Source organism: Heloderma suspectum, chromosome 7, assembly GCF_057233095.1.
Source record: "Heloderma suspectum isolate Gila_16-S chromosome 7, 16-S_ref, whole genome shotgun sequence".
NCBI classification, from domain to species: Eukaryota; Metazoa; Chordata; class Lepidosauria; order Squamata; family Helodermatidae; genus Heloderma; species Heloderma suspectum.
This window is the reverse complement of record NC_139464.1, coordinates 63209700-63226807: the sequence shown is the minus strand read 5'-3', so window position 1 is coordinate 63226807 and position 17108 is coordinate 63209700. Positions and strand designations below refer to the sequence as shown.

The 17108-nt window shown below is 42.1% G+C and overlaps 1 protein-coding gene and 1 non-coding gene across 3 annotated transcripts in view; one reads left to right on the top strand and one right to left on the bottom strand.

Moving 5' to 3' along the window:
* Positions 1-17108, top strand: part of SYT1 (synaptotagmin 1) — a 536537-nt gene that overhangs the window by 92937 nt on the left and 426492 nt on the right. The window lies entirely within an intron of this gene.
* TRNAG-UCC (transfer RNA glycine (anticodon UCC)) lies at positions 8084-8155 on the bottom strand. Its single transcript has one exon. It is a non-coding gene; the product is annotated as a tRNA-Gly (tRNA).

Here is a 17108-nt window from a genome sequence, read left to right as displayed (position 1 = left end):
ATTTTGCAGGATCAAAGCCACATATCAAAGTTGCAAACCAAATGATCAAGGTGATTAGTGATCTGAATTTGCCTTCAGCGTTACTTTCACAGCAAACTTAATATAAACAAACCTGCCGAAAAATAGTTCATAGAGCTTTCCCCTTGCCAAAAAATAGTTCATAGAGCTTTCCCCATGTCTATAATAAATGTTCAGGCGCTTCCAAGTCAGATGCTTCAGCATTAGCCAGATTTCTTTCTCCCTGCTCACCACCTCTTTTACATTATAATCTGGCCTGATGAAGAGTTCTAGAAAACACAAACACTCTGGTTTTCAACATTTCTATCACTTTGGTATTCTGCTGGTATTAAACCATTAGTAAGAAAACAAGACATCATTCTACATTTTTTGTAGCTCAACTAGCCTGCTCCAAGCCTCCAACCCAGACTAGGATCTGGGTCTTGTTTTCCCAAGAGGCTATAATGCCAGGCATAATGCAGCACTTGGAGCCTGTCCAGATCACAGTCATCATCAAAAACTGCATTATTTTGGTAGCACAAATAATTAAAACATTGAGGGAATAAACCCATTTTATTTGTCAAAACTTGTATATGAATAATACCTTGACTTTACCTAGATTTTCTTCATAAAATGATTGGGTTGCTTCCAAAGGTGCCTTTTCATTCATGGAAGCAACCCTTCTGTTCACAGAAGAAATCTGGATTCAGTGGAGTTTCTGCAAATGGAAGTGTTGGGGGAGGTGATTTTGTTTAAATTCCCTCTGCAACACCTTCTATGCCATTCTGGAGGGTCCTCCAACCCTCTAGAGTAGATGTTTGGGGGATGCAATGGGCTGTAGGAGAAAGGAGAGTTGAGAACCAAAAATGGCCCTTCCTGCGAGCAGAACTCCACTCACAGATCTCGGGATCTGAATTCAATCCATCAAGTTGGAAGATGCCAGGAGCCTTTTTAATTCAACTCTCTACTGTGATGGGTGACTCTCAGCCTACCAGACTCCACAGTTCAACCACACTGTGCCATAGGCAGGCGATAGGTACACTACAGTAAGTGGCCTGCAGTATAATATAATTCCAGATGCCTAAAGCAAGCTGATAGCATAGATCAAAAACTAATTTTGAAAAGGTACATTTATGAATGTATTTATTATTAGAATATGTATAAACCATCCTTTATCAAAAGCTATCAGCGTGGTGAACAATCAATATAAAATGTTGTCATAAAACCATAAAATACAATAAATATAATAAAATACAATAATAAAATAGCATACCAAGGTAGTAAAAATACAGTAGGACAGACTGTCCAGCTTAAAATGCCTGAGCAAACAGATAAGTTTTGATCTGGCACCAAAATGACTGCAAGATCAGTGCCATTTGCACCTCTGTGGGGCGGGTTTCCCACAAATGGAGCACTGTATCTGATAATAATCCTACCCTACAAATTTTAGTAAGGAAAAATAAGGAATAAGCAAACCAGCAACTAAAGAATCACTCCACAATGTGATACTGAGAAATACCAATGAATGAAATTAAAGAGAAAATATAAATCAGAGTGCAAAGTCATGGAAAATTTAGCTAGATATTGCTGGTTGTGATTCAGCCCAGTTACCAACTATGGATTGTTGTATTAAAGTCATGACCTAAAAAATCATTCTTCTACTGATGTTTTTCCCATGAGACCATTTTGCCTATTCACTTATCCTATCCTCCCAGCTTCTGTGTAAATGGTTCATGGAGAGAACTTCCACCAAGTGGCCCTACCACTTTTATTCTAGCTCCTTTTGATCAAGGTTTAGCCAGTTTGGGCTATATGAAAAAGAAATCTAGTTCCAATATATTGCTTAATAACTACCTGGATTTATTGAAACGCATGAAACCTGTCTCAGTACATTAAATTGTTTCCCTGAAAATATTAAAAAGTCTGTTTGTTTTTAAGATGGCAATACGCTTGTACCTCTTTCCTTTGAAGCTGGGCCTTGCCAAAACAGCTTTGGTGACCTTAACAGTAAGAGAACATAACCAGTTTCCAAAATTTCCTCACATTACTCAAAAAATTTTTGGAGCAGTCCACAAAATCTATTTTGTGCACTGCTCAAATAAGCTATAATCTGCAAGTTTTCTTTGAAAGCTTCTAGGCCTTTTTATTTGACAGCTATTGGACAAAAATAAAAACATATTTAGAAAGGTTTCTGGTCCTTCTTTTGAGAACCCAAGAAGAGACAAAAGGCCTATCTAGTCCAGAATCCTTTTTCCCACAGTAGCCAGTCAGATTCCCATGACAAGCTAGGCATGAAGACAACAGCCCTTCACGTTGTTGTTCCCCAGCATCTGCTATTCAGAAGCATTCTGCCTCTGGTCCTGGAGGTAGCATATAGCCATCATGACTAGTAGCCATTGATAGCCTTATCCTCCATGAATCTGTCTCATCCAGGGGTGGGCAACCTGTGGCTCTCCAGATGTTGCATTAAAACTTCCATCACCCCTGACCATTGACTATGCTGGCTGATGGGAGTTGCAGCCCAACAGCATCTGGAGGAGCACATGTTGCTCACCCCTGGCCTAATCCCCTTTTAAAACCATCTCAGTTGATTTCCAAGGCCATCATCACAACCCGTGGTAGCAAATTCTATAGTTTAACTGTGTGCTGTGTGAAGAAGTCAAACTGATGATCTTACTCAGGATAATGGAACTTCCTGTGTTCGTATGAATTTAACAAATATTATCCAGATACTGCAATGGGGGATATCATGAATGGACTTTTTGTCAGGGTTTCTTCTTGTTCCTGTTGGGATTTTCTGTTTAGAAAGTCACATTGTGCCAGTAATTTGTTGTACATGCTTTTCGCTTTAAAAGCACCAATTCTGAAATTTAACACAAGGAGAAATGAATCAAATTAGGGTGTAGTTTTTGAAACAGTTACGACATGTTGCACAAGGATGTAAAACCTCTTTGATATCTGCCTTCATCAGATCTAGGCAATGTGACAAAGCAGCATTTACTAATCTGATACAGCCTTTTCAGTTGTAGAATCCTGGTCAAGGAATTCTATTCCCCTTCAACCCTAGTGAAAACCTGTTTATTTGCCAAGGTCTTCTAATGCTGTATGTATTTTACGCTATATTTGGAAGTCTTTTCAGTCTGGGCTATAATGCTTCTGTTTATTGTAACTATTTCCTCTGCTTTCTAGGGCGTAATCCTATGCATGTTTAGACAGAAAAAAAGTCCTACAACTCCCAGCATTTTCCAGGTAACGATGGGAGTGGTTGGACTTTTTTCTGTCTAAACATGCATAGGATTACACCCTGAATTGCTTTTATTGATTGTTATTGGTTTTTTTAAAATTATATTGATTTCATGTAAGCCATTCTGGAAGGCTTGTCCACTTACATTTAAATAAAAGAACTAAAAAAACACCTACCTATTTTTGAGGGAAACTGTTGTCATGAGATTTCACCATCGACAACCTGCATGAAATCGACTAAAGAGGTGGCAGGTATATATACTCCATGTGTTGAAGGAAACATCTCCTGATTAAATCATGAGTAATATTTTATAGAGGCTGAAGGGATAAAGATCCTCTAAAGTCCATTTTCAGTTTGTAGTCTATTTTCTACATCTGTAAGTGTACATTTATTAATACAGTAGTAAACTTCTTGGAACTATGTGCCCATTACTGTCTTCTAGAGTGGGGTGACAGGGAAGGAACCACCATTTTGTATAAACTATTGCATATATTTCCCCCTTCCACTCAGCTTGTAAGATTCTGATTTGCAGGAAATCAAGGTATGAAGGCAACCTAATCAGGAGTAAATTTATTCACAACAATTTGACTTACTCCCATTTAAGATTTGGGGCAATTTCATAGAAGGGTTTGTTTCCCATCAACGTATATTGAGAATCATATTCTAAACACTGCATGATTCTACTATCTTATACTTTCCTCCCACCCACAATTCAGTGTTAATATGTTGTTCTTGTGTAACATTTAGTCTACACATTTATCACTTTTGAGGTATTAAGTAGTATAACACAATAGATTATTCTCTTATTATTTTGGCCATTTAATTTGGGGGAATGGGAAAGACCATAAACAATACAAAATTCAAAGGCATACTTTATTTTAAAAAATGCCTTCTGCATGAAGACGTTGCAAGAAGATTAGCCATCTATTCTTTGCACTACTATATCATTTAATTTCCAGCTACAGTTGTTTTGCTGTCTTCTCCCTTAATCAATATGCAGTTAGCAGCAACGATATTATTTCATCTGCAAATTAACAGCCGTCTTCCAAGAAATAATTAAGTCATTTTTAATTACTCTCCATTATTTTGTTTTAGTTCTGACTTGTCACTGTCAGTCACTGAATGTGAACACTTACTGCAGTTTCTAATCATGTCTGCATAATGAGTGGATGCATACTTATATGCTAACAGTTGGGTTTGTAGCTCTGCATTGTTATTCCTTCTGAGCAGGAGGGACTGGTAGCTGTAGGTGAGCTGATTCTAGCAAAAATCAGATTCACTCCAATTTAACTGTGGAATTCTATTTGAAATTAGAGCACCAGTTTACAAACTCTGTTTCACAAGTTCTTCTTCACAGGTTCAGTCCCATCTTTTGATTCTTTTCTCCCATCATGCTAGTTTGTGTATGGAAAAATACTGTCCCATATTTCTGTACCCTCTGATCGCCCAGTCAAGATCTACTTGGATCACTCTCTCCTTTCACACAGTTCTATTGTCTATGGGAATGTAGGAAGCTTCCTTATACTACATCAGGCCATTGGTCCATCTAGCTCAGTATCATCTACATCAAGGGTGGGGAATCTCAGACCCTTCTAGAGATCTCAGGATAACCATGTCCCCTTTTCTGGCTACAACCCCTTTCCCAACTGCTGATCATTTGGTGTTTTTCCACCTTTTGCATGTTTTCCCACTCTAAAAAAAGTTGAAATGCCTCTCCTAAGGCTTAGGCACTGTCAGTAAGAGCTTTAAGCTACAATATGCTGGTATTGTTGTTATTTTGGCCCAACCTACTGCTGGAATGTGGCCTCTGAGAGCTTCTCTGCATTTGAATTTGGCCCTCAGCCTGCAAGAGGTTCCCTACCTCTGGTTTGCACTGACTGGCAACGACTCTGCAAGGTTTCAGACAGGGGTCTTTCCCAGCCCTACACAGAGATGCCAGGGATTGAACCTGGAACCTTTTGCCTGCAAAGCAGCCTCTACTACTGAGTTCTGACCCTTCCCCCATCTAGATAGCTGACCTGAAACCACCTGGATATTTTGCACAGAGGACCAAATGTACAAGACTGTTACACAACATTGGTATTGAACAGAGGATGTAAATTATGGCATATATAGATGACTAATTACCCGATTCTCACACAGATCAAGATATTAGACACCCAGGTGCTATTCACTGGTAAAAAATTATTTTTGTATTGTAGTTTTAAACTTTTATATTGTATTTTAACATCTGTATTTTATTGTCTGGTATTTTAAGGTTTTAATCGTTGTGAACCACTCCGAGAGCTTCAGCTATTGGGTGGTATAAAAATGTAATAAATAAATACATAAAATGAGGATTTGTTTTCATCTGTCTTGGGACAGGAACTTGGAATAGATAAGGGATTGTCAGCTTCTAACTGGCTACTTTTAGCTGGGTTGTGTGGTGATTCAGTAGGGTTGGGCTCATCCACTTTCCCTTGATCTGTCCCTTCATCTGTCTTCATAATCCACACTAGATTTTTCTTTGCACCCATAGTCACTCCTGCTTTTTGAAAATGTGGAGTAAAGAGCATCCATCTCTCTCTCTCTCTCGCTCTCTCTCTCTGTTTCTCAAACCATATCAACTGGGGACTTCTCTAGAGTGTCTTTATACTGATCACACATCTGGAAAAAACAATTTCTTCAGCCAAAAGTAGTCAGTGGATGAGTCCCACCAGACAGCACACATTGTGTCCAACCTGTCTGGACCAATGCCCAGCTTTAGCATATGCCATTCTTGTCAGTTCAGTCTGATTGTGACATTGTTCTTAGGGCTGCTTCATATGCTACATTTTTAATTTCAATTGGAGATAAGCTTCCACATGGGAAAAAGCATTTATGATGTAACGTTTGAAGTGATTTTTCCCACTGTAAGTTCATGGACAGGGCAACCCATGTCTGCTGTCCAAACTGTGTACTCATGGTTAAACAAAAAAATTGTTTGGGTTTTCCCTGAAACCATCAGATATTTTCCCCAGGCAGCCTGATCATTCCTTCTCATGGTCTTCAAGTACTCTTTGACTGAACAGCCCCAGAACATCTCAGTCCTATGAAGACACAATTTCCAGTTTTAATTGTGAATTATTCTTCACTGCATCAGCCTAGTTGTGGCCTTCAGTTTGAGGCTTGTATGTTACCAGGTTTCCCAACTCAGGCCTTCATTTAGTTTCTGCATACCGCTGGGTCAGTTTGGGAATGAACTACATGTCATGAACTTTCGCCCAGTCTCAAATCTGCCATTTTTGGGCAAGGTGATTGAGCGGGTGGTGGCGGTGCAATTGAAGGCACACTTGGAAGAAACTGATTATCTAGACCCATTTCAGTCGGGCTTCAGGCCTGGGCATGGGACAGAAACGGCCTTGGTCGCCTTGGTGGATGATATGAGGAGGGCTCTGGATAGGGGTGAATGCTCCTTCCTTGTTCTCCTCGACCTCTTAGCGGCTTTTGATACCGTTGACCACGGTATCCTCCTGGACCGCCTGGAGGGGTTGGGCATTGGAGACACTGTATTGCGGTGGTTCCGGTCCTTCCTCTCCAGCAGGTACCAGAGGGTAGCACTAGGAGAGGAGGTTTCGGACCCGTGGCCACTTACTTGTGGGGTGCCACAGGGTTCCATCCTCTCCCTGATGCTATTTAACATCTATGTGAAGCCGCTGGGGGCTATCATCAGGAGGTTTGGGGTGCAGTGTCATCAATATGCGGATGACACGCAGCTCTACCTCTCATTCAAATCTTCACCAAGGTTGGCCGTAGAATCCCTGTCCAAATGTCTGGAGACGGTGAGTGGCTGGATGGGGAGGAATAAGCTGAACCCTGACAAGACCGAGGTACTTTTGGTGGGAGACAAGAGGAGGCTGGGGGATGTTGACCTGGTGTTGAATGGGGTATGGCTACCCTTGAAAGACCAGGTCCGCAGCCTGGGGGTCATTTTGGACTCCCAGCTGTCCATGGAGGCTCAGGTGTCAGCTGTGAGCCGGACAGCGCTGTATCAACTCCATCTGATACGGCGGCTGCGCCCCTTCCTTCCCGACCATCTGCTCACATCGGTAGTACATGCCCTGGTCTCCTCTCGTTTAGACTACTGTAATGTGCTCTACGTGGGGTTACCCTTGAAGACGGTTCGGAAGCTGCAGCTGGTACAGAACGCGGCGGCTCGCCTGATTAAAGGCAGCCGCCGGCAAGATCACATCACTCCAGTGCTGAAGGAGTTGCACTGGTTACCAGTTGTTTTCCGGGCCAAATTCAAGGTGTTGGTTTTGACCTTTAAAACCCTATATGGTTCCGGCCCAGCCTATCTTAAGGAGCGCCTCCAGCAGCACCAGACAGGCCGCTTAACAAGATCAGCCTCGGATGGCCTTCTCTCTGTCCCATCAGCCAGGACAGCTAGACTGGTGGGGACGAGGGAGAGGGCCTTTTCTGTGGTGGCCCCCACTCTGTGGAACTACCTCCCTAAGGAACTCCACCATGCCCCCTCTTTAATGAGCTTCCGTCGTGCATTAAAAACGTGGTTTTTCAGGCAGGCATTTGGGGTGGGTTAGGGTATTTTTTTAAAAAAATTATGGTAGAATTTTATTGTTTTAAATTGTTTTATGGTGTGTTGTACATCGCCCAGAGTGGCTGGGTGACCAGCCAGATGGGCGATTAATAAATTTAATAATAAATAAAATAAATAAATGTTTAGTTCGGTGATTACTCCTCTCGAGAGAACATAGGAAGCTGCCTTATACTGAGTCAAACCATTGGTCCATCTAGTCCAGTATTGTCAACACTGACTGGCAGCGGCACTCCAGGGTTTCAGGCAGGGGTTTTCCCTCCCCTACCTGGAGATGCTGGGAATTGAACCTAGGACCTTCTGCATGGAAAGCAGGGGCTCTACCACTGAGCTACAGCCCCTTTGGCTTTTCATGAAAGGTCTTGGGACCAAGCAATTTCTCTCTACAGTGGTGAACATGGGTAGTAAGTGCTGACGGGGCCACTAAGAAACAAGAGGGGGGTATTGGCATATTTGGGGGACAACCACCCCTGCCATCAAAAGTAACCCCATGAGAAATTTGTATGGTCAATAGCTATGGGATGCTGAATGTCAGTTCAAAAGGAAAAAATGGAAATGGGGGTGGGGAGAAATAGAGACTGAATTACCTGTTTAGGCTCTTTACAGTTTATACTACCCTGGGGGATGACATGACTGGCTGGGTCCCCTGCACAGGAGCACTCCTGTTGGGGCATGATGGTACATTGCATCATTTTCCCTTCAGGTCCCACTGTGAATAAGTAAGAAGCTAAGTTCACAGGCATGGAGCTGGGCATAGAATGGAAGCCACCGAGTGGCCCACCTTGGCACTGCAGGATGAACCAAGTGCTGGGTTAAGAAGTCCAGTGCCAGCGCTAATTGCAGTTTTATCTGATCCAGTGAATGATCTGAGGCCTTGTGGCTTGAAGTCTTTCTTTTACAGTATAAAGCACCTTTGTATGGCAGAGGATGGGCAGGAGGCCATGGGTCTCTTTAACTCTTTCTGTGCCAGCCATTCATCTGTTCCAAATTCCGCCCGTCCGGATGCTTTCCTACTTGGAGGGGGAAGAAGATACAGGGGCCCATGCCCATTGGGGGGTGGAAGCATCTTGGTGATCAGTTATATAGTCAAGGAAAGAGGTCAACAGTACCTTCCCTTCCTGCCAGTCTTCTGCTTAATCCGCAGCCAACCACAATGGTTTTGTACTATAAATGAAAGCCTGGGGGGGGGGGGGGATAATCGTGGAACTTCAGGAACATGTTGTTTTGCCTTCAGACCAGGGGCCTCCCTGGATATTTAACCTAGAGTCATAACATTCAGAAGACTTCAGTGGATACCTCCATTCTGGGTATCCCCTGGAAGAAATCATTCAGCCCAGTCCCGAACTATTGCATGTCTCTGCCCTGAAAGATCAGTGGTGGGAAGGAATCCCCATTTTACCAGTGACTAGAATGTAAGTATCAAATCTGTGCCTGAGAACAAGAGAATGTACATCTCTCACTCAGTATAGCTCTACCCAGGCACAATCCAGCCAAAGTTGAGCACTTCTAAATCCCTGATTTCTGTGAGATTTAAGTGTGTGATTAACTCATCCTTTGAAATTAATTGGATTTAAAGGTGCTAAGCTATGACTGTCTTGTGTCCTTGGTCTCCCGTGCACTATGGGTAAGGAATATGTCATCTTATTTTCCCTCAGGGCCAAACTAGACGTGATGCTAGTCACATGGTTTGATCTTGTGTAGTTGATTAAAAAAAGAGAAAGAATAGACAGCATGCATGTACTGTATTGGTACCATGGCATGGTGGGCGGGGGGCCTTAATCCTTTCCCCGCTATTCTGGTCTCAACACATGTTGGGCTGTGTATCTTTTCAGGCAGCTAGAATCCAATCCACACTTCCACAGATCTTCAACATTACTGAAAACACAACTTGAACAACAAGCAACTAATAAATGCAGAGGATCAATACTTAACTGTAAAAGGAGGATGAATGGAAGATGAAATAAAAGAAATGGGATGGATGTGGTGAAAAGAACGGCAGCAGAGAACCAGACCAGAGGAAGGCCATTCCTAATGAAAAATAAACTGGTTCGAACAGGACTAAAAGTTCTCCCTAGGAACAACCAATCAAATGTATGGTAGGGAATAATAAGGCTGGTAAGTTGCTGACAGATCTATACAGAGCAAATTAAAGCAGTTCTAAGGGGGCGATATGACAAATAACACAATGCCTAGTTGGACCTAACACCTGCACTGAGGTCCTGATCAGAATTGCTCATCCCTCATGTACCTGATATTCGCCATAGGGGGAAAGGTCACTGTGAGCAGCAGGTACAAGAAGGCAATTCCGGTTGAGAGGTCAGTGGGGGCTATGGTTTAAAGGTCCCTTTCTCACCACGTCATGGTCCCAATTCAGATCACCCAGCTGTTTGTGTTTTAAAACTTCATGGCCAAACCACAGTAAAAGTATCATGCCTGGTTTGGCCCTCAGGTTGTGGTAATACACGGGCCAAAGCAGACATTACTTTAAATCTGTGTCTATCAGCTATGTCTGTTTTCATTTTTACTCTAGAGTAGGTGCAAGGCAGGGTGGATAAAAATCAGTGGATTTTTAAAAAAGATGTTTACAATTTAAATCAGATTTTTTATTTAAATCAATTTTTATTTTTTTTTAAATAAACAAAATACCGGATTTCTCTCGTACTTAAAAAAAAACATACTTACAATTAAATCTCACCACAAAAATGCTAAAGCTGCACTTACCGTCTCATAAAAATGATACCTACCAATTAAATGGGCATTCATTTTAGTTTTTCATCTCATGAAAATGTCTCTGTCCAACCTATCCGCTCTTGCTTCTTGAAAATTTTGGGCTTTCAATTTCCCTGACTAAAGATACAAAGACACAGGCTAGATAGGATTGTTGTTCTGTGCTTATGTTGTGGCAGAGCTGGGCCAAGCAAGGCAGAGGAGTTAGTTAATATGGAAAGATAATATAGCAGGATGGCTAAAACTTGGTGCTTAAAAAAATATCAGATTGAAAAAAAATTAAATTGGATATTTTTTCAGCCCAGTAACTATGTTTTTTGTGAGGGCAAGGTTAGGCCAAGACAGAGTAAAGAAGAATGAAACAACACTGGAAAGAAAAAGAGAAGATGAAGTTTTCCAGTTTGCATCTTCCTGTATTCCCATACTAAGGCTGCAGTCCTCTACCCGCATGCTTAGGAGCAAGTCCCGTTGAACTCAGTGGAACTTATTTCTGGGGAGACATGTATGGGATTGTTCGGTTAAATCATACTGTCATGTGTGGCTGGACATAAGAAAGATCCTATATGGGAATATTTTAAAGACATTCCCTCTATAGATTAAAAGGAAAGCATGCAAAATATATGCGAAGCAGTGTAAAGCCTGCTTGTAAGAATGAAGCAGTGTAAATAATATTCTCTCTAGTTATAAATTTCATGCCTTAGTGGTCAGGCTTTCACCATTGTTCAGGAAATGCATGGAAAAGTTTCAGTGGGAAGCTCGATTGAAACCATGATTGAAATCAAGTTAATCAGAAATAGCAGTAAACCTGAGACCAGCAGTAGTATGATGGATCTTTATCTCATTTGTAAGGAGCTGAGCTATGATTTGCCCATGCTTTGACTCAACTTGATGGCTTTGTTTAGATATTTACATTGACTTCCCACCACATTTGAAGGCCACAAAATGGGTATATGGTGATACATAGAGACAAGATAGATACATTAAAAGGTTCTCAAGCACAGTATGGTGAGCACTTTTTGATGGGATATGTAGGAATGCTCTACACACTTCCTAGTTCTATCATTCTCTGACACATCCAAAAAAGAACAAAAGCATCCTGCCTCTCTTTGAGGAAAGAAAACTACATATAAAACAAAAGACATTCAAACTTGTGGAGAGCAAAGGAAGACAAGTATTGTTCACGTAGAGGAAAGCTGAGATTGCATCTCACTGCTGGAGCAAGGAGAGAGCAGAGTCTTGAACCCTTTCTCTAGCAACAAAGACTGTTGCGGATGTGGAAGCATGCACCCTGAAACTGAGAGCAATCTAACTGCACCACTTTGTAAACTGTGTTGGTCCAGAATGAAGTCTAGCCTGTCTGGTTGCCAGATAGCATGGGTAAAAAATCCTTTTATTAGCAGAGATGGAGAGAAAAAGAAAAAGAAAATGTTTTTCTGAGACAGGAAGACAAAGCATAATACTGCACGTGTGAGACATGAAGACATTTAGAAGCTTGATAAATCTGAATTAGATGCATCTTTAACAGTAGCTGGGATTAAAGCCTTGGCAGTAACATAAGAGAGATAATTAGAATCTTGCAATATGTAGCACTTCAATTTGGCATCAATTTCATAATATAATAAAACTTATCATTTTGCAAGCTTGTCTGATTTTCAGAAAGGCTCAGAACAATTCGATCTGTCCTAGTACATCAGACAGTGATGTGCAGGTGGTTTAAAAACAAAGCATTTAATCAGGCAAAATTTTACTTAAACTACCTGATGATTCATCATCGAGTCCTTTCTCTGTGTCAGTTGTGCCTTTCTGAGCTATTATTTATAGAATATTTAAAGAGCCTGGACACCATGTGCTGCTGCTGTGAATGCTATTGTACTGTAAATTACTGTTTCTTATTCATTTCTGATTCGGTATAGATTGCAGTGACTCATCCTTCTATTTTGATTGATGCTGTTTAGAGGCTATACTGAAAGTCACGTTTTGTCACCAGTAACGTCTTGGTATTATTGGAATAAGCATAGATGACTTACATCTTGGGGGTGAAAAAAATAATCTATATATTTAATCAATTTAAGATTAGTTTTCTTTATCTCTCCCCCCACCCCTGGCTTAATTTTATTCTTGACTGGCATGCCAAATTGTTTGCAAATTATCTCTCTGTAAATATCACCTGTTGCTCAGATTAATTTCACATGACTCATAATTTAACAATGTATTACGGTTTCAGACACTCAGCACCCAATGCATTTGATGTTGCATTTTGAGAATGGGCGTTTGAACGTCAAGTAATCTAGGTATCCAGTTTGTCCAAGGTCACCAAGTAAGTCTCTCGACCACAGCTTGCTCAAGGTGTTTTTCTGCCTGAGGCAAAGGACAAGATAGTGTGCATGTGTGTGTGCGTGTGCGCACACACACCATTCTATCTATTAAAACCAACCAGATTTGCAATTGAATCTTATTTCAACACTAGTGACGGGACCACCTGAGGGCAGCAGGCTAGCTTAGGGGGTGCACGGCAAGCCAAACGATACACACAGGTCTGTGCTCCAACCACTCTCGTAGGATCTTTCACAGAGAGACAGAGGGCAGGCAGGTGAGCTGCCTGCCCTCTGGCTCACTCTTAGAAAGATCCTCTCTGAGTGAGGCAAAGGGCAGGTGGGTACTCTGGAGAATTGTGTCAGCTGGAGAAAGCAGCCGACATGGCTGTTCAGAGAGCTTGACAGTCCCAAATGTCCTTCCTCAGAGCCAGGCAGTATAGGAAGGGTGTCCAGGATGATCACCCATGGTGCAGGCAATCTTCCGGGACACACCTTCTATAATGCCTGGCTCTGAGGAAGGAAGCTCTTAGAGCCAGGCATTTGGGCTTGATAGGCTGTCTGGACAGCCAGGCCACCCATTTCCTCAGCTGGCATGGCTCTCCAGCAGGGCCAGCCTACCACCTGGCTCATTCTAAGGGGATCCTCAGAGTATGCCATAAGGCAGGCAGGGGCAATGATGAAGGGTGGGGGGAGGCAGTGGCAGTGATAAGGGGGAGGGGAGGGGAGGGGAGGCAGCGGCAGCGGTGAAAGGAGTGGGGGAGGTGGCGGCAGTGGCACATGCCTTGTCCTGCCTCAGGCAGTGGGAGAGCTTGTTCCATCACTGCCTTACACCGCTTTACGGTAGGACTGGGCCAACTCTTGACTGAGCAGGGATTTGAACAGTACAATCCTATACATGTGTACTCAGAAGTAAGTCCCACTGAATTCAGTGATACTCCCAGGTAAGTGCATAAAGGATTCCAGCCTTAGAGGAGCCATCAGAAGACACAATGACAAGAAAACTAAAATGTAGAGGCAGGAACACACTTTTTCTTAATACGGTGGGGTGCTGTTGTGTAAGTTTGCTAGATGTGATGGCAGAGGAAAGGGTTTTTTTTATCCTAAGGAGCCACTCATAAGATTGAGAGAAAGTGTGTGTGTGTGTGTGTGTGTGTGAGAGAGAGAGAGAGAGAGAGAAGGAAAATATTGTATGAAACATAAATAAAGGCATAGTTGGTAGTTTGAACATCCATAACATCTATATTATTTTTATCACAGGGTGATTGGTTTGTGGGGGTGGGGGGCTGATCCAGATATGTTAACCTCCAGCTTAACTTTTCATTTTAGAATAAGGGCTTACCTTTACTGCCCACAATCATCTGCTAAGATTGTACCTGCTTATTTCCTAAACTTTCCAGGTAGAGGCCTTGACAAAATAAAGACACTACTCTACAGTTAGACATCTTTCGTCTAGTTAAATGTATAGTTAGATATGCAAAAGTGCATCCCACCTCCACCCACACTGAGGTGGCCTGTGCTGTGCAGCACTTAATGGGAACTGGAAATTACCCAACAACTTTGGCAAATGGAAACTTTTGGCAGCAGGGAGAGAATTGTTATTTATTATTTCTATAACACTGCTAAATAGGCGAAGTGCTATGTCTTATTCGCTGTTCAGCAAATCCTGCCAGGTAGATTACAGTTCTTCCAATTATTTCATAGATTGTACATGGAGGCTGGTACAGTGATTCCCCACTACCACCACCACAGCAACCCAGTATATCTAGGACAGAGGTGAGATTTGAATTCCTCCATTTCTAGCTATAGAGCAGTTTGTATATGACATATGTAGAAATTTGAACTGACATCTCCATTCCAGTGTAGGCTACTAGAGAGGTAGCAATGTTGTTGTTCAGCCATAGTAAAATGTTGTTGTTCAGCCATAGTAAATGTTGTTGTTCAGCCATAGTAAAAACAACAATAAACAGTCATGTGGGCCTATTCAGGACTTTAGAACTGTGTGCCCTTCATTCCAATGTCACATGTGTGCATTTTAGTTCTTGGCTCATTGGGTGGGGTTTATTGTTCATTAGCGTTTAGGCATTGTATGTTTGGATCTTATTTCATGTATGGTACATACATATACACTTTGTAAAAAATTATGGGTTTTGTATGCATATTAGAGTTCAGTGGTTTAATTATAGCAGTCGTGCTCTTTAGCATTTGTTGGTTGCTTTGATTTGCAAATGTTGTCCTCATTTCGTTTTCCTTAAAGATTCACAGCACAATCCTAGGCATGTTTACTCAGAAGTAAGTCCCACTTGTGTAAGTCCCTCCCACGGAAGTGCAGATAGGATTGTAGCCTGATAGTAGCATACACTTTCATGGACTAGAGTCTATTTCATCAGATGTTGTCAAAATTCCCAACACACTGGTTTCATTATCTTTACTGAATGCTATTTGCCTTTTCTACACACATTTATTTATTTCCAAATACCACTATTTATTGACTTTTCTGAAAGATCAGAATCGGTTGTAGTAGTAACAGCTAGAGCTTAGCAGTTTCTGGCATCTTAAAGATCTAACAATTGAACTCTTGTTTCAAAAGGTGGCCTAAAGACAAGACCAGAAAAGTAAAAAGTCGTGCAAAGCTTTCAAAGAAGATTCAACATTAAGCACATTAAGGGGAAGGGAATTGCTTAATCAAGGGTGCTCTCTACATGTCCTGGCTGTACTAACTTGGTTCAGGAATTGTAGTGGTCATGGTCACAGTAGCTGTTAGTGATGGTGAGTGTTGAGTAGGAGGTGGTCTCCTGAGATGGTTGGACCCATGCCATGTGTTGATTTACAAGTCAGGTCAGTAACCAGTTCATTGTGTTGTGCCTGAAAGATGCAATAGAGCAGCCTTCCTAGACCTGGTGCCTTCCAGATGTTTTGGACTCCAGCTTGGACTAGATGTTGAGGTAGACATGGCTTTCTTGCTTCTGGGTGGAGACTCCAATCCTAAACCTGAATTTCACCATTTCTGGTAGCACTTTGGCATCTCTTGCTGAAAAAGATACTCAGCATCAGTGTCTTCTTTTCTGGGGTTGTATTGATTAATTCTATAGGGACCGCGGTGGCTTAGTGGTTAAGACGCTGAACTGCAGACTGGAAGGTCGGCAGGTCAGCAGTTCAAGACCTGAGTGCCGTGTGATGGAGTGAGCTCCCGTCTTCAGTCCCAGCTTCTGCCAACCTAGCAGTTTGAAAGCAAGAAATTGCAAGTAGATAAATGGGTACCGCCTTGGCGGGAAAGGTAACAGCGTTCCGTGCACCTCGGTGTTCAGTCATGCCGGCCACATGACCACGGAAGCGTCTTTGGACAGCGCTGGCTCTTCGGCTTAGAAACGGGGATGAGCACCGCACCCTAGAGTCGGACACGACTGGTTGGGGACACCTTTACCTTTACCTTTATTGATTAATTCAAGGGTGGGCAGAAAGTAGATTAGAATTTACTGGCACATCTCTGAGTAATGCTTCGGTAGACTGGCAAGGATTTTTGACTCTTAGTTGTTTAATAATAATAATAGCAGCAGCAGCAACAACAACAACAACAACAACAACAACCCAAAAATTAGAGGGCTGAGATGTAAAACAAAGTTTTTTTTAAAAAAGTGTGTGTTTGGGGCGGGGAGGGGGGACCAGTGAAGGGACTGTGAGCTCAGTTCTAAAAACAAATTCCTAGGCTAGGCATATTCCCATCAGGCTCAGTCAGTATGGTCAATGGTCTGGGATGATGAGAGTTGTAGTCCAAAACATCTGAAGGGCAACAGGTTAGGGAAGGCTGAAATAGGCTGCAGGCTATATAAGTAAGAAATAATAAAAATCTGTTCAGACTAGTATGTGGATACCACCACATGCAGAGTTCTGCTTGTGGAATGAAACTTTCCCACTCCCACCAACTCCCTTTTGTAGCTGCCATTTGGCAACCAAAACTGCTCCTGGCTCTCTTGGAACCTTGCAAAAGGCTTGGGTTGTGGTGCGGGAGAATGCAGGTTGAGGGGGGAGTTGACAGAAAATACTGGCCATCACCCCTCTCACCTACAGGAAAAGGCCCTTGGATCTAATCCAGTGTGTTTTCTTAACTCATACATACTACTTTAGAAGACCCAGTAAAGTTTATTGGAAGCAACTGATGTGTAACAGAATTGAATTATTATAATAAATGAGAAAATCTCATATTCATCCGTGTGTGTGTGTCTGTAAATTTCACTCTATTTGCTAACAAGCTATA